At 43.2% G+C, this 25,439-nt stretch overlaps 1 protein-coding gene across 15 annotated transcripts in view; it reads left to right on the top strand.

Moving 5' to 3' along the window:
- Positions 1-3,578: 3,578 nt before the first annotated feature.
- ATP2B4 (ATPase plasma membrane Ca2+ transporting 4) overlaps positions 3,579-25,439 on the top strand; it is a 197,221-nt gene continuing 175,360 nt past the window's right edge. For 3 of the 15 annotated variants that reach the window (XM_078391945.1, XM_072997341.2, XM_072997348.2), the window contains exon 1: positions 3,579-3,718. The gene's annotated coding sequence lies outside the window, so the exon portion shown is untranslated. Of the gene's footprint in view, positions 3,806-3,851; positions 3,982-25,439 lie in introns of those variants that run through there. The other 12 variants (XM_078391943.1, XM_072997344.2, XM_078391941.1 and 9 more) reach the window with 8 other exon arrangements.

Genomic DNA, 25,439 nt, shown 5'->3' with positions numbered 1-25,439 from the left:
GTCATTTAGTTAAAAGAATAAAGCAAAAACAGTATTATTGTTTGTTACTTGCACTAATACCACGGAATAAGGAATTAATTCAGTCACATTGCATAATATATAGTCACACTGAGCACAGTGCACAGGCAGGTAGCTAGATGTCTTGGTGATTTGCAGGAGATTAATGACTCCCAATGGCTGAACAATGGCAACAACAAAATGACACATCCACCACACAGTACTGCTGAAATTAACAAATCTGCTGGGTAGTGACCAGGGTGGATTTTTGTTATGAAAGGATTAGCATCTTGATTCAGTTCTGATATTCAAAATAAATTCCTTGGGTCAGAATTCCTTAATGGTAAATGTGGTACAGAATGCTACGTCATCATGATCACAGTAATCATGCATTGGTATGTCTGGGCAGCATGCTGGCTGGTACATACCACCCTGTTGCTCCTGCTTACAGTGAAGCCAGCCTTTTAAAAAACAACGGATATCCACACAATTACTATGCCCTTGTGCTCTAGGAATCTCCTAATTTCTTCTTCAGCTTGGGAAAGTAAGCCGATGTCCACTGGCCTTATATAGGAAAACAGCAGTCCTGCAGTGTATGCCTTTCATAGTTGAGTACTGGGGAATTTCAACAGATGATTCCTTCTACACAAGTACTAAGTTCATGAACTATATCCTCACCCAAACACCCTTGTTGAAAAGATGGCATGCCAAATGGCCAGAACAAAAAAAAGGGCTGGTCCGCTGCAGTGTCATTAAGAGCAAAGATTTTTTACAGTGAGAACCATGGAAATAAACACCTCTCTTTCACTGCCCTTTCCCTTTTTCCATGGTATTTACCGGTCCTTTTTTACCTACTACCTCAATAGGAAGCATCTGACCATCCTTTACTACACCACAACTAAAGTTGACTTGCAGTCTTCCCCAGCCTGGAACTCACCCAACAGTCTAGACTACATTTCCTAGTAACCCCAGCCAGTATAATGGGAGGCGTAGTACAACTCATAGAGAGCACAACAAGCCAGAGGAGATTGCGTGAACTCAGTTCCAGTTCACTAAAGTGTCAATTCAGAAAATGGAATAAAACAACAGGGCTTTGCCTCCTAGATGGGTTTTAAGTTATGACAGATTGGATCTGGTTGGCAGGTACTCTGCGTTAGGCCTCTCTCTCTTCTGCAAAGAGGCCAACTGAGAAATTCTGCTGACAGCACTCGTACAATGCAAAAACAGTTAGCAACATTGTATAATGACTTCCAAACCCTGGAAAGGGAGATACATTTATATAAAAAGTGCATGATGGGGTTGTTAACAGAACAATGTTTTCTCCCAAAGAAAAAGTATCTTATTAAAAATGCCTACCCTGTTTCTCTGAAAATAAGACCTAACCTGAAAATAAGCCCTAGTAGGATTTTTCTGGATGCTCATAATATAAGCCCTACCCCCAAAATAAGCCCCAGTTAAGTGAAACCCTGCCTTTCACCACTGTGCAGCAACCAGAATAAGATGACATGACTATATTTGAATAAATGTAGATTGCTATACATGCAAAAATAAAATATCCCCTGAAAATAAGCCCTAATGTGTTTTTGAAGCAAAAATTTAATATCAGACCCTGTCTTGTTTTGGGGGAAACATGATATAACAATAATGTGCTGTCAAGTCAATTTTGCCTTATGGCAAGCCTTTCCAGGGTTTTCCAGGCAGCGAGTACTCAGATTTGGTTTACCTTTCCATTCTTCTAGGAGCATCCGGAGACTGTGCAGCTTGCCCAAAGCCACACAGGCTGGCTCAGTGGGGAATTGAACTCCCAACCTCTAAGCCACTAAGCATCTTTCTGTTAACCACCCCATCGTACATTATTTGCATCTATCTAATTTAAAAACGGCCTGAAACTGAACATCAAAAAAACTAAGATCATGGCCACTGGTCCCATCACCTCCTCGGAAATTGAAGGGGAAGATATGGAGGCAGTGACAGATTTTACTTTCTTGGGCTCCATGATCACTACAGATGGAGACAGCAGACATGAAATTAAAAGACGCCTGCTTCTGAGGAGGAAAGTGATGGCAAACCTTGGCAGCATCTTAAAAAGCAGAGACATCACCTTGCCAACAAAAGTCTGAAAAGTCAAAGCTACGGTTTTTCCTGTCATGATGTACGGAAGTGAGAGCTGGACCATAAAGAAAGCAGATCGCCGAAGAATTGGTGCTTTTGAATAGTGGTGCTGGAGGAGACTCTTGAGAGTCCCCTGTACTGCAAGGAGAACAAACCTATCAATTCTAAAGGAAATCAACCCTGATTGCTCACTGGAAGGACAGATCCTGAAGCTGAGGCTCCAATACTTTGGCCAACTCATGAGAAGAGAAGACTCCTTGGAAAAGATCTTGATGTTAGGAAAGTGTGGCGGCAAGAGGAGAAGGGGACGACAGAGGATGAGATGGCTGGACAGTGTCTGCGAAGCAAACAACATGAAATTGACACAACTACGGGAAGCAGTGGAAGACAGGAAGGCCTGGCGTGCTCTGCCCCATGGGGTCACGAAGAGTCGGACACGACTAAACGACGACGAATTTAGAAGGCCAGCTAAGAACGAAACAAAGTGGGCAGCTGAGTGGAAAGGCCACAGCAACTTTTCTCCCTGGTGCTGCCATTTCTTCAAAACAGCCGTCTTTAGTGAATGGCCCCTAGCGGCTAAACCTGGCCTCTCCTGAGGTCTCCATGGCCTCTTCTCCCCGTTCCTCGCCCGTTCTCGATGGACCTGCTCAGCTTCTTTCGTTTTTCCCCTCACACCTTGCCTGCAGACGCTCAGGCGAAAGCCATTCCCGGCGCGGGCGCCCTCTCCGGGCTCTGCAGCGCCTTCTTTCTCCGCCTTAAAAAGGCAAGGGCGGCCGCGCCTGTTGAACGTGACGCCACCTTAAGAGCGGCCCTCCCTCCTCCCGCGCTCTCCCTCCGCCTTCGGCGGCGCTGTGTGTGTGTGTGTGTGTGTGTGTGTTTGTCTGTGGTGGGGAGGGTGAATCTGGCAGGGTTAGGCAGTGGCGTTGCCATGACAAGGTTTTTCTTCAGCCCGCTCCGCTCAGAGCAGGAGGGACTCAACTTGCAAAAAGGCTGGATTTAAAACGCGACGCAAGGAAGAAGAAGAGGCAGAGGCGGCGGGCGGGCGACCTTGCTGAGGGGGACCCATGTTTCTGCAGATTAATTACCTCAAACCCCTCACGAGTGGGCTCCACAGCCCCGACGCCTTAGAGAAAACGAGCCCTGCCTCTCCCACCTCTTCCTCCTTGCTCTAAACTTCGGGTACCGCGGGATCAAAAAGTGGGAAGCTTCCCAGGCTCTTTCCCCTCCTCCTTTCCGCCCTCTTTTCCCCTCCCTCCTCCTCCTCCTCCCCACCCCACCCCTCCCCGTCCATGGAAAGCCAGGGGTTTTCCCCAGCCTGTGGAAGCCTCAGTGGCTGGAGGCGGAGGAAAGTCAGCCTGAGCCGCCGCGCCGTATGAGCCGCCGCTTGGGTCGCGCCAAGCCCGCCTCGCTTGCCGCTTGCGCGCGCGTGTTTCGCAGAGCCTGCCGCTCCTTCGCCCGAACCGAAGTCGCCGGCGTGGGGAGCGGCTCTGCTGCTGCTGCTGCTGCTGCTGCTGCTCCTCCCCCCCCCCGGGGCTGCTGGCCGGGTGGTCGCCAAAGTCGTCGGCGAGAAACAGTCTTGGCTTCTCCTCGCGCGCCCGAGGGACAAAAAGTAAGCCCTTGGCCATTCTTCCTGTAGGGTCGTTTTCTGTTTCGTTCTTCCGGGCCTGGAGGCTCGAGTCGGCCGCCTCCCCTCCGGGTGAGGAAATAGAGGACGGAAAACTGTTGCAAATATTATTTTCCATGCCTGATTCTGGTGCTCTTTTGCAAGAGGCAAACTTGGGAGGGGAGGGGAGGCGAAGGCGGGTTTGGGCGGGGTGGATGGGAGTGGATCGCTGTTGTCCTTTGCCGAGGAAATCTAAAGGCGACTGAAAGGTATTTATTTCACCGAAATTCCCTGGGCCCGATTTGTCCTTTTGGGAGGGTTTTTTGTTTGTTTGGTTTAGGGTTTGTTTTCGTTTCGGCTTTTTGTTTGTTTGTTTGTTTTTGGTGCTTTTCCTCTGCCTGTAATTCCTGGGGAAAATCTAGGATGTTTCCTCCGCTCAAGTTAGCTTTCTGAAAGGGAAAAATATTTGTGTAGGGGAAAGGGGACGAGGTAACGACTAAAAAAAAAGTATCTTCCGTCTCTTTCTGTGTGGTGGAAAGTTAGAGGTGCGATGGTGTTGTGGGTTTTTTATCTCCTTAAATAACGTAGCTTACAACATGGTGGTTGTTCACTGGCTTTTGCTGTTGTGATTTCGTTTGTTTGTTTGAAACCGGCAGAGGATGACGTCGAAAGTCCTCTTTTTTTTCCCAGCGTTTATTTCTCAAATTTCTGGTGATGTCGAAACTGAACTTTTAAAACCGTTCCTCCTGCTGCTGCTTCTCCTACTCCCGCCACCGCCGCCGCCGCCAGAAATGTGACGGTGCCTGATCGGTCTGCCTGCCTGCCTGCCTCGCCGTTTTCAAGGCGACGACACCCCCAATATCACACCACTTCTCTGTCAACGGAGGCGGAGGAGGGCGGAATTCCTTGGGTACAGAGGCAGCCGGTGTGCAGGTTCCGTCGTTAAACGGAACGGGGGCGGTAGCCGGAGGAGGGGGAAAACTGTGGAAATCCGGGAGTGTGGCTCGTGGAGTAAAATACGCGGAGTTGAGGCGTGCGCGCGTCCTGAAGTCTGTGAGAACCGGCGCTTCGAGGGTCGCGTCTTGCCCTCGTCCCTGACTGGCTGGAGGGGAAGCGGGAGTTAGTCCCCAAAATGGAGAGGCGGAGGAGGGAGGTGTGGGCATTTCAATGGGATCCAGTGTCTCGCTGTGCTCTGGGTCGGTCGGCTCTCCTGAGGCTTCAGCACAGTAACCTGATTCTTTGTCGGGCGGGAGCACAATACGGGGTCTGTGTGTCACCCGTGGACCGTTTCAGGTTTAATTTGAAAAGGGGAGGCCCCCTCCTTCCCTCCCTCTTTCGCGCCAGGGTCTCCTGGTCCTCCCTGACAAATGGACTGCTGGCGGCCAGGCGGCCAGATGCTGCAGAAGAAGGCGCGGGTGGGTGGGGGGTGGGGGAGGGAGGGAGGGAGGGAGAGAGGAAGGCAAGACAGGCAGGCAGGCAGGCGAGAGGAAGCTTGAAGAATGCCAGCTAATCAGTCGCCTCCGAGGGGCGCGGCAGGACGGAGAGCGTCGGGACGGGGGCCCCTCCTTTCTCCCCATGGATGCCGCCTTCGTGATCAGCCCCCAGCGAGGAGGGGAGGGAGGTCTGAAAGGTCTGGCGGCGGGCAACACGTGTTGCAAAGCAGGGCGTGTGGAGGAATGTTTAGCCACTGCAGTGGTCGGTGGGGAAGAAGAGATGGGGGCTTCCCGCGGGGTGGGGGCGGCGGCGGCGGCGGAAGAATGAGACTCCCAGTCTTCGGGGTTGCATGGGTTGGACAAAGACGCCAAGGTCGGGCTAGGATAGCTGGTGGTTCTTCTGACGAGGACCGATCCGCTCAGTAAGGAGTGTAGTGGGGAATGGCAGCAGGTTGGGGCAGTGCCCGCCTAAAGAGGGCAGGTGAAGAAGAAGAGAAAATAGGAGAAAGGGCATGCTTGTGGAACTTGTTCTGCCGCTAATCAACAGCCAGAAAGCGGAATATCTCTTCCCCACCCCAGTCTGCCCCAGCGCACTCCTCGATATATACTTTCCCTGCACCTTGCTAGTATATCGGTCAGACGCTCACTAGATCACAGGTATTAGTACCTCCCTCTTCTTCTCCCGTTCTGTCCCCTCCCCTCCCCAGCCGCAGTAATCGCAGACACCGAGATTACCAATTCCAGTTTCTCACTGTAAAGTGGGTTGAGAACAAGAAATACAGAACATTTCAACAAAATGAGGCAGCCTGGAGCCCGTGAAAGTGCTTTTTTGCCTCCCTTTCAGTATACAGATGATGAGTTTGGGAAGCTAGCCATCCCTTTTCACTAGCAATCTTGAATATTCATCCTAGAATGCAAGGAATCAAGCTTGATGGAGCATCCTCCATTATCGAAAAACCTGCTGGGGACTGGCAGTAAGGATAGTGTCCAGCCCTGTTTAAGGAATACTGTATTATTATTCCCAAGGGCTTTCTGTTACAAATACTGTAGCATTATGATAAGAGTCAAATGCTTAAAAAACAACAAGCAAACAAATAAACAACACCCCAAAACAACTACACAAAGACTGCTCTTTTGAAAGATTTTGGAATGCAGCCCAAAGGCAGTAGAAGTAGCTTTAAGTCATAATTTGAGAGTTGATTTCTCCAAACTAAGGGGGCAACCTTATATACACTCTTACTCATCTTGGAATCCGGGCAGGCTGTTTTTGTATAGACATAGACAGGATCGTGCTGTTCAGACATTGGCAGAAGAGGTTGTCTCCAGCCATTCTGCTCTCCCGGGAAATCTCCCCATGCCACCCTCAGCTGACACCATGAACTCCTGCTCTGGATAGCTTTGCAGAACCCCTGCAGTCTGACACATTTGATAATCAGGGCTGCCAAATGGCTGGCTGTGTATCTCTCTGTAGCAGATGGAAGCACCCCCTGTTCACCCCTCCCCCATTAGCGCCAAGGCAATCCTGTCTGACTTTCTGCCAGTCTTATGACAGGTGGAAGAAGAAGAAGAAGAAAAAAACCCAGCACAACCTTATTTTGGGAAAACTTCCATCTGTTAGTATTGGCTGCTAGGGAAAGGGACAGTGTCAGGAAAGTTCCTTTCTTCCTACCTTCTGCTGCTGCCCTTCCTGTTTTGTGCCTGTTTGTGTGCCTGCCTCTACAACCAAAGCATCCTCTGCCTCTTTCTGTCTTCTCTATGTGGTCTCCTGCTCTGTGGGTATGCTCCTTTTAGTTGCGCCTGTCTCTGACATAGCCAGGATAGAAGAGCTGATTTTGTTCTCAACTGAATGAAGCCAAGAGAAAAGACCTTGATTATTTTTTTTCTGAATTGACAATAAAAGATCTTTCCCCTCTATAAAGTGCTGCAAGATGAGTTTATAGTGACCCCTGTTTAGCCTGATGTAAATGCAGGCTAACTGCTTCAAATGGCGCAGTACAATGCTACCTAATACCACTCCCTGCGTGGGAGGGATAGAAGGCTGAAAGGAGCCCTCTCCGTGCATGTGTGCATTACATGCAGATACAGGAATCTCCCTTTGTACATTGCCAGCTCAATAGTTGGTATAGGCTGTCCCCAGGAATCTTCCCCCTTGCTGAGATCTTTTCGGTCAGGTTTCCAGGGACTGAACAGGGGGGAATTGGTCATCTCTGAGCTACAGTCTCACCCAGGGTAGAGTTGGGGTGGATCAGAGCTGGTATACACAAGTCACAAGTTAGAATCGGAGTATACAAATCTAGTTTTAGGAAGAAAAAGAGAGAGAGAGAGAGGATGTGTCAAGCCAGAAAACTGGAATGAAGAGACAATGACAGAGCTGGGAGGACAGCCAAGAAAAGGGCTGAGTGGCTGGGGCTGTTGAGCAGCCAAACCGTAGCATGATGTTTGCGTTTAGGATTTAGTGGGATCTTCGGGAGTTGTTGGTTTTCTGTAGTTATTGGGATTAATGGTGGCCTACTGGGCTGTAACTCAGAATTGAATTGTAGCTCCTATAAGGTAATGTTAGGTGCTTTTCTCTTCAAAATGAAGCTGTTTTGGTAGGCTTCAGTAAACCTTACTTCTGTGTTTGCACCAAACTGTCAGATAAAATGTGGAAGAAAAACACAACATTTCAGTAATCAGCAAGGTGAATCACCCTTTCTCTCCCATCATCCCTACTCCTTTGAATCTGAGGAAGCAATCTCTTACTATCGTATCAGTTTTAGAGCATCTCAACATCCTGAATATATCTGGATTGAACTCTCACATTTTGCAGAGTAGCTCTGTAGTGTAATGATGGGATTTCATTTACAGCGTTAAAGCAAAAACTATGCAGTTTTTATTTTATTGTAGAGATTTTTGTTGTTATATGCCATCAAGTTGCTTCTGACTTATGACAACTTAATGGATGAGTGATCTCTTATCCTTTGCAGACCTGCTTAGCTCTTGTGGATTCAAGCCTGTGGGTTCCTTTAGGGAGTCAATCCATCTTGTACAGTACTTGGTCTTCCTCTCTTTCTGCTGTCTTCCTCCTTTCCTGGCATTACTGGCTTTTCCAGGGAATCCTGACTTCTCATGATATGACCAAAGTAGGACATTCTCAATGTCAATATTTTTGCCTCCAGAGATAGTTCAAGCTTGATAAACTTGTTTGTCTTTCTGCCGTTCCAGGGTATCTGCAAAGCTCTCCTTCAGCACCACATTTCAAATTAATCTTTTTCCTGTCAGCTTTCTTAACCGCCTAACGTTTCCACACATATATAGTGATGAGAAATATGAAAGTATAGATTATCTGGGTCTTGATCTCCAGTGATGTATACTTTTACTTGATGATTTTTTTTCTAAATCACTGATTGCTGCCCTTCCAAGTCTCAGTCTCCTTCTGATTTCTTGGCTGCAATCTTGTTGAGGACACAAGCTATATGTATAATGGTGAACGGCAACTATCTTCTTTGCTCTGGCCTTTGGCACAGCAATCACTTTGGATGTGTAATACCATTCTACCTGTACATAAAGGAACCGAGTCATGTTGTTTCGGCAGTCTGAAAGATTTCCCTTCAATCTTTAGGGCAGACGAGTGCCCTCTGACTCATTGTCCTCTCTGTATACTGCTGGATGCTTTTGGTGGCCAATTATTTCAAATGCTGTACCTTTACTTAATGATCTCAGATGATTGCTTTTATCATGGAGAGATAATTGATAGTAATCTTGCTAGATATACTTGTGTTGGCAGAAAATACAACCAGTAGTATTTTGTTGTTGTTTTCTTTTATGCAATCTGCTACTGATCGTTGCATGGAAGTCTGTCATCTGCCAGTTTTCCTTCCAGTAAATTATAAGCTTCCAAATTGTCACACAAACTAGTTTGTATTCTCCTAATAAGATGCAAAGTGGAATAGACATTTTTGGCAACTGACTTGGATAGAAGTCATACGCATGCTTTCTTCCCAGTAATAGCTCAATTTCTTCTTTTAATGATTGACACATTTCTTTTCTAAATTAAAATCAGTTTTACCACCTGGTAAAAGTTTCCCACCCCTGTCTCAGGTTAAAAGTTGAAGCTTACCAGTTCATGAGCACAACTCAGCCTCTGCTTGGGGAATATCTGTATTTTGCTCTTTCTCCAGGGAGCTTATCATTGTAAGCATGTTGCTGGTGAAAAATAATGGCTTACTTATAGTCGTCTTCTGATCCTGTCTGGGTTGGATTTGGATTTCCACATCCTAGCTAGCACTCTAATGTTAGTATTGTACTAATACAGTGTGTACATTGCAAAAGATTGTAACTTAGGGGTGAGCACATCATTGGCATGCAGCCAGTCCCAGATTTGATACTTGCCATCTCCAAGTAGGACTGGGAAAGAAGGCTCTAGTTTTAGTGGAGCAACTGGAGCTTTGTCACAGGGCACCATATCTAGAGGTGAATCTATTGGTGAATAAGAAGAAAAACAGTAGCTGTATTCACTTTCTTTTCTTTTTCTTCTGTTTCCCACATTTTTCAAAGCATAAATTGTATCTCTTTTAGAGGGACAGCACATTTTCCACATTTCTATTCCCAGTGTGGTATCCTTAACAGAGTGACAGACTAGGACTCTGGAGACCAGAGTTCGAGTCCCCACTTGGTCATGGAAACTCATTGGGGGAATAGAATGGGTAAAATCACTCCTTAAATATCTTGCTTATCTTGAAAGCCATATTAGGGTCACTATAAGTTGTTTCAGACTTGACAGCACATAGATTACTTTTAGTGTGGGGGGCTTGTACCCTCAGCTCCCGACAGAGTGAGTGGGAGACGGTGGCTCTTGCAAAAGGTGCCAGAAGTATTAGCCACAGTGCTTCTGGGAAAAACCTCTGTGTGGAATTAGGGAGATCTGCAGGTAGTTAGTGTAAACCTTACTGGGTGAGATGGATGAGTAGTCTGAGTTGGTATAAAGTAACTTCCTGTGTACCTGAATTTAGGAAACAACTTGCTGCTTATATGAATGTTCAGACAGAAAATAAATCACATACCAGCTTTCCAGTTACAATAATAGATTTATAATACATTATGTATTTATTAATTATATAAGAGACATATTACTAATGCTTTTATATTCAAAGGTATCCTCCTTGTTCATACACACCTGGATTACTTTACTTTACTCCAGACAAATATGTTGTGACTTTTTTCTCCTTGTAGCATTTTCACAGACCCCCTGGGAATTCTCCATGTCAAGTAATGCAATTTACTAGAAATTCAAACAGGGAATTGTTAATTAGTGGCTCTTTGCAGCATTGAGATATGCCAATGCACTTACACAGGCATAAATATTCGCTTGGATTCCATCCATTATTACTGGTGGTGTTTAATTTTCCATGGCCTCAGAACTTGATCTTTCTGTGCTTAGTTTTGCCCCTAAATTGGCTGTTGTCTTGCTTCGTGGACATCCATAAATGTGGACGAACAGTGGACAGTGTTCAACATTTCAGGCCTTTATCTGCTGCTGTAAGATTTTCAGTGTGCCTAAACATCCTTGCCAACTTCTGGAAGAACTGATGGTTCTGGAGGGCATAAATATTATCACCTTCAGAAATCAGTTTGAGGAGATTCAGTAGGCCAGGTGACCTTCACAGGTGAACTTTCCTGGTCTGATTTAGGAGCTGTTCTGTTCCAGATAATTAGCCTGATTGATCCATGAAGCCTTCTGCAACTTCAGTGATCCTCAAGTTGCATTACCTGAAAATGAGGAGAGATTGGAGCACTGTGTTTTGTTAATTGTTACTGAGCTTGCAAATGTAATCTGTCCACATCAATATTAGGTGTGGGAAATTTGAGCCATTATGTTAATCATTAATGTGGACATACAGTAGGCCTCCATAGGACTAACAGAGAAAATGGCACTCCACATTTTGGTTGACACCACTGCCCAGAAGTGGCACATTTTGTGCTTGGCCCCTTCAAAAGTGCTGTTTTGAGAGTTTTATGTTGACTTCCCTGTCATTTTTCAGGTGCCCACTATCTAGTTGCTGGCTGGGAATAGAAGGACTGGTAGTGCAACACATTTAGAAAATGCAGTTTGGGGCTGACTTTAAAGTGTCATTTCTAACAGCTTGTACAGTTAAGTTTTTCCTCTGACGAGCAGGGTATCTTCTCTTCTGTGCACCCTCATCTGACTTTGGCAGTGTGTTGCGCTGTTCAGGGATCCTTCAAATGCCATGGATTATTTCAGAGAGAATGACATAAGATTCAAAACATTCCTTTCAAAATGCTTGTGTATGTCTAAAAATGCCCTTTTAAAATAACTAGAGTGTGTCATTACACTAGAACAACTAATGTAATTACAACGTGTGTTAATTTCAAAATGTAACTGTCTACTTACTACCAAAAGCAGAACTCATTACAGGCTTCTGTAGAAACTTAAACTGTAGCTCTTTTTCCTCTGCGTTTCTGCCTTCCTCTGCTAAATTGTTGTGCCTCTGCACTACTCCACCTTTTTTGGTGGTTTCAGAAGCATTTGTTATGCACCGATCAGTGTAATGTCACGGGGCTGTTTCCAACAACAAATGAGACCGGAGAGACTTTTACCCATGATGTTCATAGACAGGCAGTCAGATCAATTGGGACACTGTCTCTGCTTGCTGTTTGTCCTCATTTGCACTAAATGGTCAGAACTGTTGTATTAACATGGCATGGTGCAGCAGAAGATCAAACGTCAGTTTAGTCAAGCTCTGTCTAGTGATAAGTCTGTTCTGGAAGTCCTCTGAGCAATGAGACTATGGCCAGAATCCTGTTGGGTAGTTTACACCTCTGGGAAGGGAAACAGCATAACTCACTGTGGATTCCCACTTGTAATTAACAAATCTCTCATTGGATTTTCAAGCATGCCAGTCCAGTGGGTTAGTGCACACCTGAAAATCCGAGTGGGGGATTTGTCAATTTGTAGTGAGAAGCTATTGCCAATTGCATTCTATAGACACAGTTGTGCAATAGGATTTTCACTTAAAAGTGCTCATTCTTCCTAGGCCCTTCTCCTTTACTTATTACCTACTCCAAGCACAATTGGAGGTTGCCAAAACTATAGGATTTTGGCCTGTTTTCTCCAAGTGTGATATATCAGGCTGAGTTTAGTATATCATCCACATATCCTGAATGTGCAGAATAGACACACACCATGTCAATGAATAACAAGAGTTTGAACAATTGCTGTGAAATATTTCTCTTTTCCTCCACCACACATTCCAGTATCATGTTATTTCCTTTGGTAGAGGAAAATTAACAAAAAGTGGGACATTTGTTCATTGTGTAGAATGGTATCATTTATATATTTGAAATATTGATGGAAATACACCGATTTTATAACAGGGTGCTTCAGCAGGAGCCTTTGTTTCATCTACACATCAAAATGGCATCTTTACTGGCTCTTTTTCCTCAAGCAAGAAAGATGGGTTTTCCTAGTGCATTTAAATAAATGAATGACACCCAGCTTTATCTCTCCTTTCCATCTACATCTGAGGAAGCTGTTTCAGTTCTAGGTCAGTGTCTGGTGTCAGTAATGGACTGGATGAAGCGTATAAACTGAAATTTAATCCAGGCAGGACAGAGGTGTTCCTGGCTAGTCGAAAGACAGATCAGGGATCAGGGATGCAGCCTGTGCTGGATGGGGTTGCACTCCCTCTGAAAGACCTTTCTCTTCAGGCAAGCTTTCTCTCAGTGACTGGCTGTCTGAGTGGGATTTTTAAATGTATTGTTGCTCCTTGCTGCTTTGAATGTGTTTTGGGGTTGGTTTTGTTTCCCATTTTAGTGTGGTAGTTGTTTGATTCTTTTTAAATTTTTGTATACTAACTGTTTTTAGTTTTTAAATATTGTCTTACAGATATAAGCCACCTTGGGTCCTTTAAGGAGAAGGACAGGGTAAAAATATCTTAAATAAATTCTGCTATGAGCCTCAAACAGAATTACAACTGACACTCAACATTATTTAGTAGGGGGAGAAAGCTCTCCCGTTTTCTGTACAGTCATGCCCCGCTTAACGATTGCCCCACATTACAATGAATCCGCTTTACGATGATGGCAATTGCGATTGCAAAACGATGGTCTAAATGGGGGAATTTTGCTTAGCAGTGATTGGTTACCTCCTTTGGGAACCAATTTTCGCTTTACAACGATCAAAAACAACTGATCGTCGGGTTTTCAAAATGGCTGCTGGGTGCTTAAAATGGCTCCCCACTGTGCTTAGGGATGGATTCCTCACTATACAGGCACCGAAAATGGCCACCGTATGGAGGATCTTCGCTGGATGGTGAGTTTTTAGCCCATTGGAACGCATTGAGGGGTTTTCAATGCATTTCAATGGGCTTTTTAATTTCGCTTTACAATGTTTTCGCTTAACAGTGATTTTCCTGGAACGGATTATCGTCATTAAGTGAGGCACCACTGTATATGAACTTGCTAAGTATTGTCCACACCAGTGATGTGCCATAGCAGCTGTAGATGGGGAAGGGCAGGGCAAAAGTGAGGGTTCAGTTTACCTGAGCAGTTGTTCAAAAGTGTGTGTGTGTGTGTGGGAAATCAGTGATCCTTTTAAAAAATCAATTACTGTATATATGTAGTGCTAAGTGCTTATTTATTTAAGCATGATTGCCCATTACTACCCATGAAATGTCATTTGTTAACCTTTGCTTTTGACTGGAAATGTAGAATGGCAAGGTTTAATTATGAGGGGAAACAAATGTTGCAGGAAGGATGATGAGTAGAAAGCTTATTGTCTTTTTAAGAATTGCTGGTACAATACTAGAATGTTGTCACTCCCTTTCATTTAAGCAGTATTTTAATATTTTTAGGTTTTTTTAAAAAGCATGGCCATAAAAGCATTTCAATGTAATTAAAATAGTAATTCTAAATATTAATAAGATTATGATAGTTTTGTATTTAAGTGCTCTATTGCCAATGGCAATGAAAATGCGAGACAGGTGAACTTTCCTGGCTTGTGCTGGCTGTCTCCTCTGCAGCTATTGCAGGAGTTGATCGGGCAGGCAAACCGGAGACATGATTGGCTTCTCTGTTACTGGTTTTGTTGGATTCCTCAGTGGCCAAAATGAACAAGATAGACAAAGCTTTCGCTGTTCTTATGCATCCAGCAAGATGGATTTGATTTAAATTTGAAAAAAAATTGGACTGTTTGATTTAAATCAAAAATGGATTTATAAAATTTATATCACTTTGATTAAAAATCATTGATTTTTATCCACCCTGGTATCCAGAGGATAGGCTATCTGCCAGTGGTGAATTGCAGTTTGTGTTTATTTTTCAGTCCCCTGCTTTTTATGCATTTTGTGAGTAAATTTTGTCCATGCTTTTTTGGAAACCAGTAAAGCTGGGCTTGTTTATTCTTGGGAATAATATATAAAAATTGGCGTAAATTTGTGTGTAAATTTGATGGAAGGATGGTTTTGTTTTAAGTGATAGTGAGAGAAAGCAAAACTGTCTGATACTTACCTCCACCCTTGCTGTTTCCTAATGAGGGGAAGGTTACATTTTTGGGGAGTGGCTAGGTCTTATCAGAGAGGCTCAGCCCTCTGTCCTAGACCACACCAACACCACTCTTTTTTCCATCCTGACTGAGTACATTTTGCAGCTAGGAATGAATATCTTAAAAGGCTCCTGGGACCAGAGGAAGGCATGTGGCAGACATAGGATGACATGGGATGGGCTTCTGGATGGCTTCTGGGGTTTCCTTATAGCTTCCAACTGAGGCCATTTCAGGGGCAGGATCCACAATGAAGGAGAGCAAAAGAGTATTTAACGTGCCTACGACTGTGTATTTCTTTGTTTGTTTTTCCCTCTGGAAGATGAAATGTGGAACTCTCTTCTAAGCTTTCAGATGGGAAAATACTCTTTATTGCAGTGCAGTACATCTCTTCTTCATTCTAGGGACCCTGGTTTGGCACAGACTTTCTTTGTATTTCTGTAGGCTCTTTTTTAAAAATAGTATTCCACTGATGCTCAAAGAGAATCTTTGACACTGTACAGATTCCAAAAATGCAATTCCTGTTTCTTCAGGAAAGTACTTCTTTTTTCTATATTTGAAAAAAGCAGAGGAGGGATCAGACTTTAAATAGATAATTTAAAGAATTTAAATAGATAAATAACAGTATTTCTACCACTCTCTTATTCTACCCATTGTTCAACAATTGGGTTTATCCTTTTTTGTTGTTGAAGTGTTTTTACAGCAAGAGAGCCATTTTGTAGGTGGGAAAGCATGACTGAGGGACAGGAATTTGCCACCTTCCTTAGCCACTGATTCCATGGAGAATGTGGGGTTGTATGTATCTTCCACGTTCAAAATCAGTACATTTCATTCATCAGGTCACAGTGTCTCTCAAAATATTAGGTAATTCCCCTCCCCCTGGCACAGACCCCACAAGCAAAACATAAATCAGTTCATTGGGAGGGGGTTTCGTGAAAGTTTGTGTTTTGTGGATAGCCACAAATCACTGGTTTTCTCATTTGTGTCCGTTTCTAATTATAATCCTTTTGGGGCATGTATGGAACTGTCTTCAGAAGGCAGACCAAATCAACAAATGTGATCACGTATCTCTTGAATTGTCTACTTTGACTTCATGTCACTAAGTACTGTGGCATATATGCGCAGTGCTGGTGTAATTTAATGGTTTATGTGGCTTTATAACCCAATTGCTGATGCTAATGTCCCTTCCTAGACAGCTGGTATACTCGGTTTAGAATAAAACAAAATCACCAGTCAGTCATATAGTTGTAATTTGTTTGTAAGGCAGCACCGCTAGAATCTAAAGGAAATGAGTGCCTTTTACTTCCCTTTGGTCTGAGAACTGGCTGCTATCGCTGTTGTGACATTTTGTGTTTATTGCATGGGTCAGATTTGCACTGCTATGCCTTTAATACAGCCCCACTACAAAATGCACATTAAATATAGCTGTGTGGAATGTATTAAGATAGGTGGCTTTGTTTTTTTTCCAGATGGTCAGCTTGTAGTCCAGCATGTTTCTCAGCCCACCCACAGCTCATCTGCTTATGGTGCAACAGCCCCCAAAAGTACCGTATCTTTGTTTCCTCTGCACGGATCTTAGCAGCCACTTCATTGCTCTCTGCATACATATGAACAGAAGCTCAAAAAAGGTTGAGTACCTCCTCCCAAGCGCTGCTCCGCTGTTCAAATTGGAAGCTCCATGTTGACTGTTAAACTAAAACCAGAACTGTCAGCAGATCCAGTGGTGGATCCCTTCAGTAATGCATAGATCAAAATTTTACTCTGCAAGCTTTCTATTCTGAGATTCTCCCCCTCCCACCGCTTTCGTTGCATCTCAGCAAAGTTTGCCAGCTTGATGACACTGCCTGCTAAGATGTTCCAGCTTCCATCCATCACTCATCTGATTGGTTATGATGGAGCTTTAATGGATGATGTATCCCCAGAGTGTTACAGTAATATCTTGTTGGTGCACTCGTTCTATCTGGCACTGCCGTTGTCTCTGAAGTGAATATTGGGACTTCCTCTGCTCAGTAGGAAAACAGAATCAATGTGGAGGGAGAAGCAACAGTGTAGAACTAGTTTTATAGAGATGGATCCAAATGGACCCCTCTGTGAATGAAAGGGCAGCAGGATTCAGTGGGGGTTTCTTATTGGATGAAAGGGGTGGAGTGACATTTCTGCTGATTCCTCCTTCCCTTGGTGTCACTGTCATGCTGCTTTCAGTGGTCCTTTATTCCTCTCTATTAGATTTTCAGGAGATTGCAAGAAAGGCCGCCTAGAGTGGTCCTCGCCCGACCAGATAGGTGGGATATAAATAAAATTAATTAATTAATTAATTAATTAATTAAATAAATAAATAAATAAATAAATAAATAAATAAATAAATAAATAAATAAATAAATAAATAAATAAATAAATAAATAAAGGAGCAGACATCATCCAGAAGTGCATACACACACATCTTCAGTGCTAGTGGACTCTTTTGAGCTGAAGTCTTAGAGCCAACCCACTGTATTTAACATTCATTTCACAATAAATTAGAGTTCAGTCTTTTAATATTTCAGCTTCCTTGCCCCTTAGCTACTGTTAACCATTTGCATGGGTGGCATTTATAAGGTCCTCATAAACATGGAAGTTCCAGAAGCTTAACATGAACCAAGTTTAAATGCATTGGTGTTTCTTGGCCATTTGTAATGGAATGCTAAGGAGCTGCCCCCATCCTGCTTGTCCGAAGTGACTCAGCTGTGTGGGCGATGGAGTATTACTGGAAAATATATAATGCCCTCTATCTTGTGTACAGACCCCACATTAAAGGGTATGTAAACTGTGCTTGGCTCTGACAGAGCTTTTGTTAAAACAGAAAAGAATATGAATTGAGGAAAAACCCAATAACAAAAGGATCTGCTTAACAGTTATAAGAGAAGAGTTGGAATATGGAAGGAACCGTGTTGTGTCTGTTGCTTTCAGTTATGTTTCACACAGCTCTGAGTTGCGTTGCTTTGTTTCCAGCAGGGTGGATAGAAATAAATGATTATTTTAAAAAAACTTAATTGATTTAAATAATGATTTTTTAAAAAAATTTAAATTATGAAGAAAACCTGCTTTTTAAGCTAAAATCATGATTTATATCAATTTATTTTACTGAAATCCACACTGATTTCAAGTTTAATTTTTTTTCTTCCGTTAAAAAGTTGATTGCAGCTGTAATGGTGAATTTTTCAGGTGTAATGGTGAATTTTTCATTGAAATGCATAATTTTTCTTAGTTTACAGTAGCAGCTGGAGGAAAAATTGTGAGTTCAAACTGGCCCTTCCACCCAGCGTCTTCCAGGGGTTGATCATGGGTTGTAACAATGGAGTATTCAGGTGTCAGAAGTTTGACTTTCAGGGAAATATACACCTGTATAACCTGACACAAATCTTTCAGGTGTTGTTATTTCTGTTATCAATTAAAGTGGGGTTTGTGCAGTGGACTGTGGTGGGAAAGATTAAATGGCAGACTTCAACTGAACTGACAAGATGGTAGAGGCAACAGTTCCTTGAACCTGAATACTTCAAAAGAAAGACTGTTAGAGAGAAACGAACAGCCTGACTGATGCACCTGATAAGAATTGTGCCCCAATAGTGGCTAAAAAGAAAAAGTGTGCTGCTTATGTGCTGCCCCATAGCAGTTAAAGCACTCTCTGGGTGGTTTACAAGTTAATTACACAGGCTACATGTTCTCTTCACCCCCTCCCCAGCTGGGTACTAATTTTACTGACCTTGGAAGGATAGAAGGTTGAGTAAACCTTGAGCCGGCTACCTGGGATTGAACCCTGGGTGATGAGCACAATTTTGGCTGTAGTACAGCGATTTAACCACTGCACCACAAGGCTCCTGTGATCCCTAGGATTATGTGGGATAATATGTGTTCCAAATAGTTTTATCCTTAATGCAACCAAATAATTAAAGATTTGTTCAAACCCTAAAACAAGAGATTATATATCTTGCCCCAGAGTGACTTCCCACACCTACACCTCAGCTATTGCTTTTTCTTGTTTCTCCAGCAAATTGTAATTAGGGGGAAAAGGGAGAGGCTGAAATGACAAAGCCTGGCCTCTCATTATGTGAAGTGCAAAAAAGAGAGAGAGAGAGAGAGAGAGAGAGAGAGATCTGCATGATGGCAGATTAAAGATTAATAATATTGATACCGACTGAGGATGTCTAGATCATTGGCTGGCAATAAACCATGTCATATGGTAGTGGGCATGTGTGTTGTGATCCTGGATTTACAAGGGCAAAGGTTGGTAAGCAAAATCAGCAGGTGAATGGGTGGGCAAGAGTTGTAATGCTGATCTCACTGACCTTGATCCATATGAATTGACTCCAAATTCTAATCAATAAATCTTCTTCTTCTTCTTCTTCTTCTTCTTCTTCTTCTTCTTCTTCTTCTTCTTCTTCTTCTTCTTCTTCTTCTTCTTCTTCTTCTTCTTCTTCTTCTTCTTCTTCTTATTCTTATTCTTATTATTATTATTATTATTATTATTATTATTATTATTATTATTATTATTATTATTATTATTATTATTATTATTATTATTAAATATCCCGCCTATCTGGTCCGGTTAGGATGTGCTTAGTGGGGCAGGCCTTGTTTTGTTTTGTTTTGTTATTGTCTTCCTTCTCTCTTTATTGTACATTGAAGTGATTCTGAGGAAGGAAGGAATTGCAAAGCTGCTACATGGGATGGCTTGGAAATGACAAAGCACAATGTACTGCTGGTATTTCAGCAGACATGAAATCAGAGTGAGAACATACAATACCCTTTCTGCTTTTTCTCTTGAACTAAAGAGACATTGGAAGCTATGGTAGATGTGCCTGGTGACCATGGCACACACTTGACTCTAGGTACACCAGTGTGGAATATTTTGTCAATGAAAGAAATATCAAGTCTAGCACAATATTGGTAGCAGTGTTTCTTGTTATTTAGTAAGGCTCTGTTTTATTTGCTCTTGCTACTGTTATGGTTACTGTAGCTTCAAAAGCTGTAAATGACTGAAATGGCTATGTGTTGGTAGCCTTTAACTTTTGTGAACTTATCTGTAAAATATCTAGATAGATTTCTTTGATTTCATTATCGCATTTCTAACCAGCGTTTATATATTTAAGTACATAGCTTGCCTTTCTGCAGAAATAGACTCTACAAGGAAGCTTGCAGTATAATCAAACTCACATAAATGATTTTAAAAACAATATCAAGGGTAAAAGAAAAACAATGTACTGTATTACTTTTAAAAGTATTTTAACGATAAGATGATAGAGGTTAAAAAGCATTTAAAAAATCAAAATAATCTCATTATAATAGAAAACTCAACAGATGGGGAACCCTGACATCTGAGCGTTCAACCTGGAGGCAGGCATTGCATCACGGCCTCTCCCAATTTGAAGAGACCCTTGCCCAGCAGGCTGAGGCAAAGAGGAAGTCACAAAAGCAGCAAAACCAGGGAGCTGGACAGGGGACAGATTGGATTTGTCTTCAGTGTGGAAGAGACTGTCACTCTTGAATCGGCCTCCTCAGCCACACTAGACGCTGTTCCAAGTCCTCCATACAGAGCACGGTACCATAGTCTTTCAAGACTGAAGGATGCCTAACTAACTAATAGAGAACTATAGAATACAAAAATAAAAGCACATCAGAAGCATAAAAACAGCAGGAAAAATTAAATATAAGACACTAAACATACTTTAATCCACCAAACACTTATGAAATAAATTAAATATGAGATAGCATTAAAAATATAAGAACCCTATGGTGCAGTGGTTAAACTGCTGTACTGCAGTCAAGCCTCTTCTTATGTCCTGAGTTCAATCCTGATGGGTTCCGGTAGCCAACTCAAAGTTGATTTAGCCTTCCATCTTTTTGAAGTTACTAAAATGATACTTGGTTCACTGGGCAGTGGGGGGGGAGTGCTACTGCTCAGAGAGTGCTCTAGCACTACAATGGAACCTCAACTTATGAATGTCCCTACCTATGAACATTTTGACCTATGAATGGTTCCATTCGCAAAAGTTTGCATCGACTTGCGAACGGAGCCTTGACCTATGAACAAAATAAAGGCAGGGGAAAAGGGTGGGAAATTCAAATTTCCCCTGCCTTTTTTTCATTTCATTCAAACTGTTGGTGGTGAAGAGGCTGCTCTTTCGCCCCAACAGTTAGGAAAAGGGACCCCCAGGAGGTCTCCGATGGTGGTGGTGGACCACAGGAGGTCTTCCAGGGCTTCCCTGCCACCATCAGAGTCCTCCTGGGGATCCCCCACCACCGCGATTGGCGCCTTCGGAGGCCTCCGGAGGCCTCCTGGGGGTCTGATTGCGGTCATGGGGGACTCCCAAGAGGTCTCTGATGGTGGCAGGGAAGCCCTGGGAGACCTCACAGGGCTTCTCCGCCACCATCGGAGACCACCTGGATGGTCCCCGCCACCATGATCGGCACCTTCAGAGGCCTCCGGAGGCCTCCTGGGGGTCCGATCTTGGTGGTGGGGGAGCAATTTTAAATTTCCAGCCCTTTTCTGCCACCACGATCAGACCCCCAGGAGGTCTCCCGGGGCTTCCCTGCCACCATCGGAGACCTCCTGGGCATCCCCCGCTGCTGTCAATTGCTGTCATCAGGCTTTCCCGGGGGGGGGAGGTAGACCAGGCCTACCAGGGGAAGCCCTGCTGTCTACCCCCCGGGGTCCTTGTGGCTGGGTAGAGTTCGTTGGCCTTCTGTAGGCTGTATTTTCCAGCACTGGAAGCCAAGCCTTGTTCAGTTTCAGACTTTTTTTCTTTTTTGTTGAAGTTATACTGATGTATATATTGGAACCACAAAACGCAACATTCACACCAGAATCAAAGAACATGAGAGACACTGCAGACTAAAACAACCAGAAAAATTAGCAGTAGCTGAACATGCACTAAAACAAGCTAGACATGAAATTCTATTTCAAAATACTGAAGTACTGGACAACACCAGCAATCATTATGTTAGACTGCACAGGGAACCCATTGAAATCCATAAACATCAGCATAGCTTCAACAAAAAAGAAAGTCTGAAACTGAACAAGGCCTGGCTTCCAGCACTGGAAAATACAGCCTGCAGAAGGTCAACAAACTCTACCCAGCCACAAGGACCAGGGATCATTGCACAAAAGAGACCAGCTAAAGACACCCATCAACCACAGTGACAGATAATCTCGCCCATTTATCACAACAATACATCCACAACAAAACACACTGATCACCCTATCTCCTGAAAAGGACAAAAGCTGTTCCCACAGCTATAAATACTCAACTATCCAACAAACAGCAACAGAGCATGGACAGAGTTCCTACTCCAGTCCTCTGAAGATGCAGCCGCAGAGACTGGTGAAATGTCAGGAAGAACAACTTTCAGAACACAGCCAAAGAGCCCAAAAAACCCACAACGACCATCAGATCCCGGCCGTGAAAGCCTTCGAGAATACATTGCCTAGCGGATTTTGTGAATCATAATAAAAAAGTAACTTTTATAAGCCCAAGGTGAATGATTTGTGTCCATATACATGTGTGTGTTCATTCAAATGCACAGCCACATGGATTCATGGATTCTTCTCATCATCCTTTCATCCTTTATACAGTGGAGAGGGAAGTGTTAGGAGAGGGGCTACCTATACTCTGTGGGCACGTTTCCCAGACTCTGGGCACTTCTACTTCTGTCTTGCAGAATTAAGATCAAGGTCCAAGAATGGCGTTTTTCCTTCCATTATTCAAAATGGGATAATGGAACCTTCTCATGGAACCTTGAGTAGTGTTGGTGGTGGTGGGTTGATTTTAATTAGGAAGCTGAAAGTCATGATGGTGGATAGAGTGAACTCTTTCATCTTTAGCTTTTTGATCTCAGTCCAAACGGGGAAGGGCACAGATATTTAGCAACACTTCAGAAATGTGGTTATAGGATAGATCTTTATGACAGAGCTATTTTGGCCCTTATATAGGGAGACTGGAGGCTTTCTGGTTGTCACTGTAAGATCCTTATATAGTGTGAATGTCTTAAATCATGAAAGCATGCTCTGCCAATACTTCTGTCACTACAATAACCAGAGTCTCTTTGAAGCCTTCAGATTTCAGAGTTATTCTTGGCCCTGACACAAAGTTATTGCAACAGACAGAACGAGTCACTTATCTCAGCATCCTCTTCAGGACCACTCTCCCCTCCCCTTTTCATCTTACCCTTTCTCTGCCTGGTGTTCAGATTGTAAATACTTTGGATCAAAGTACTTTGTTTTTCAGCTGATGTATGCACAGTGCAGTGTAACAAGCCATTAATTAGAAATTATGTATTTTTGCAGCTGTGTACACTACTGCATTGGGTTTAACAAATCGCTGTGCTTCAGAATGGAGGCACAGCTCTATTTGTTCTGAGGATTAATCCCTGCTATTGTGAGGAATAATAGGATGGTGATGAATACAGTGTCTTCTTACAGCTTCGCAGTTGGTATCACATACTTATTAGGAGCCTTTCTTTGGGAGCAAGAAGCTTACCAGACTACTTCTCATAGACAAGAATGTTGTGGACAGGGAGACAGGGAGGATTGATCTGTGGGATGTGTGCTTTATAATTCCATATCTGACTTAGATATTTCCAAAGGAAAAGCCATATTTGTCTGCAGGTTGTTATAGCAAAAATAACAACCTTGTGACATCTTAAAAGTTTAGGAAGTAGTATTTGGCATATATTTTTGCAAACTGTAGCCTATGTCTTAAGATCATGGAGTGGATAAATGAGCTGTAGCTTGTAGAAGTTTTTTCAAGATCTAGAAAATTCTATGCTGATTTAAACATTAGCATTCATGTTGATGTTATTAATGTGTAGTTCACAGACCTACAAGAAACATGTGATTTTCATGTCTGATCTTTGCTGAAGTTGTCTTTATGTCTTGGAGCAATGTGGGAACCATTCCCCCCCCCCAACCATGATGCAGTTATGTGTCACAGGAGTTAGGCATGTGTGAATGAAGCTTGTCTGCTCATCACACTGGGACATAGGAAAGGGGACTGGGTTATAGGACTCAGGATGGGTTTTGGATCTCTCCCCATCACTACCACTATTCAAAACTTTTTTATTCTGGCAGACATTTGGGACATAGTCCAATTGTATAGCGTTTCTCCGCCTCTGTCAGGCTGTCCTTTGCTCGGTCTGTCATTTAAGTGATTGTGTACCCATAGTCACAACCTATGCATAACTGGTTGAATGAAAGAGAAGCTAGTGGAGAGGACCTTTATGTTGTTGTTTTTAGGAGACTGTCCTATTGAATAAGATTCTGGCCTTGGCTTGCTGGGTGAATGCACCTTCAGTATACTGACTGCTTGTTTGAGAGTGTGCTATATCCTGCTCTCTTCTTCGTTTGCTTTATCACTAATGACTTTGATAGTTTATTTTCTCAAACTACTGTTTACAATAGTACAATAGCAAACAGGGTGATTACAATACAAGGATGGGGTGCAACTCTTTTTAAGTAAATAAGACTACAGGAATGGGGTGGATCAAGCTGGTCTTCACTTACACACTCTCTTCTATCTAGCTGAGTTTGCTGCCCAGACAGTTGGCTCATTGTTTCATTACCCTCCCCAACATACATTAAAGCCAATGTGGCATGATAAATGGAGTGTCAGACTAAGACACTCAGGTGGGCTGGGTTCAGATTTGCACTTGGCAGCATTAACTCACTGAGGAGTGCAGTGGTAAACAGCTCCATGAGTCTCACACATCTCAAAAGCCTTATTAAGGCCTTTGTAAGTGGAAATGACTTGATGGAGCTTTATACAACACAGCACACATGCACCACTGTGATGGTAGACTCATATCACAAGAGAGCAGCTCCCAATTGTTTTGGGGTGCATTCAAAGATGATTTAAGGTCAGTTAATCCCTGAGGAAACATACTGATCAAACCTTAACTACAACTGGAATACTTCCTGCTATCATGAAATATTTCTGCTGTGTAGAAAGTGTTTCCTCTTATGTCCTCACCCACCCTCCCCGAATCTGTTTTTGTTTTTGTTGAAGCCTAAAAGAGCAGAAGTACATCTGTTCTTGCAGATGGAGGACAAACAGCCCAAACCAACCTCACCAGTCTTCTCGGAACCATCTTTTTGCATGGCTATATGTTTTTTTCCTTTCTGCAGCCTACCAGTTTGACATTTGGTTGTGGAAATGGTGGCGTTGCTGTTCATAGCACTATTTTTATGAGGATACTAGGTGATAGCAGCTATCAGGAATGGTAATAGACTTATTGCATTCTTAATCTTGTGGTGCTTTTTAAAATTCTTTCTCCTCTTTCTTTCTCTCCTTTTGCATGTCATCCTTTTAAAGAGAGAAGGGTGCTCCTTTTTTTCTTTCCATTCCTTTCCTTTCCTTTTTGGCCTATCTGATGTATAATAATACACCTTACCCTCCACCAATGCTTATGCAATCCAGTTCCTTGGTGATGAGGTGCCTGCAAATATTTTTCTTGTGTTCTGTAACTCAATAAAGCTTAGTTTACTCATCTTGATGTCTGTATGTACTGCATCGGCCAGAGGGCTTATTTTGCCATAGTGCTGCACAGGGTCATTGGCGGAGGGAGGTGGATTGTGTCTGTAACAGCAAATCGAATCAGATCACAAATGATAGGGAATTCTCCTCTGGGAAAAGCATGAGACAGCTAGGAGGTGGGGGTAAGAAGGCAAGCTAAGTGACCTTCTCAAAATTTGATGGAATTACTGATAGGGTAAGAACTGAATCTT

This window comes from Pogona vitticeps, chromosome 4 (assembly GCF_051106095.1).
Source record: "Pogona vitticeps strain Pit_001003342236 chromosome 4, PviZW2.1, whole genome shotgun sequence".
Taxonomy (NCBI): domain Eukaryota; kingdom Metazoa; phylum Chordata; class Lepidosauria; order Squamata; family Agamidae; genus Pogona; species Pogona vitticeps.
Note: the sequence above shows the minus strand (reverse complement) of the source record. Positions and strands in the feature narration are given on the sequence as shown.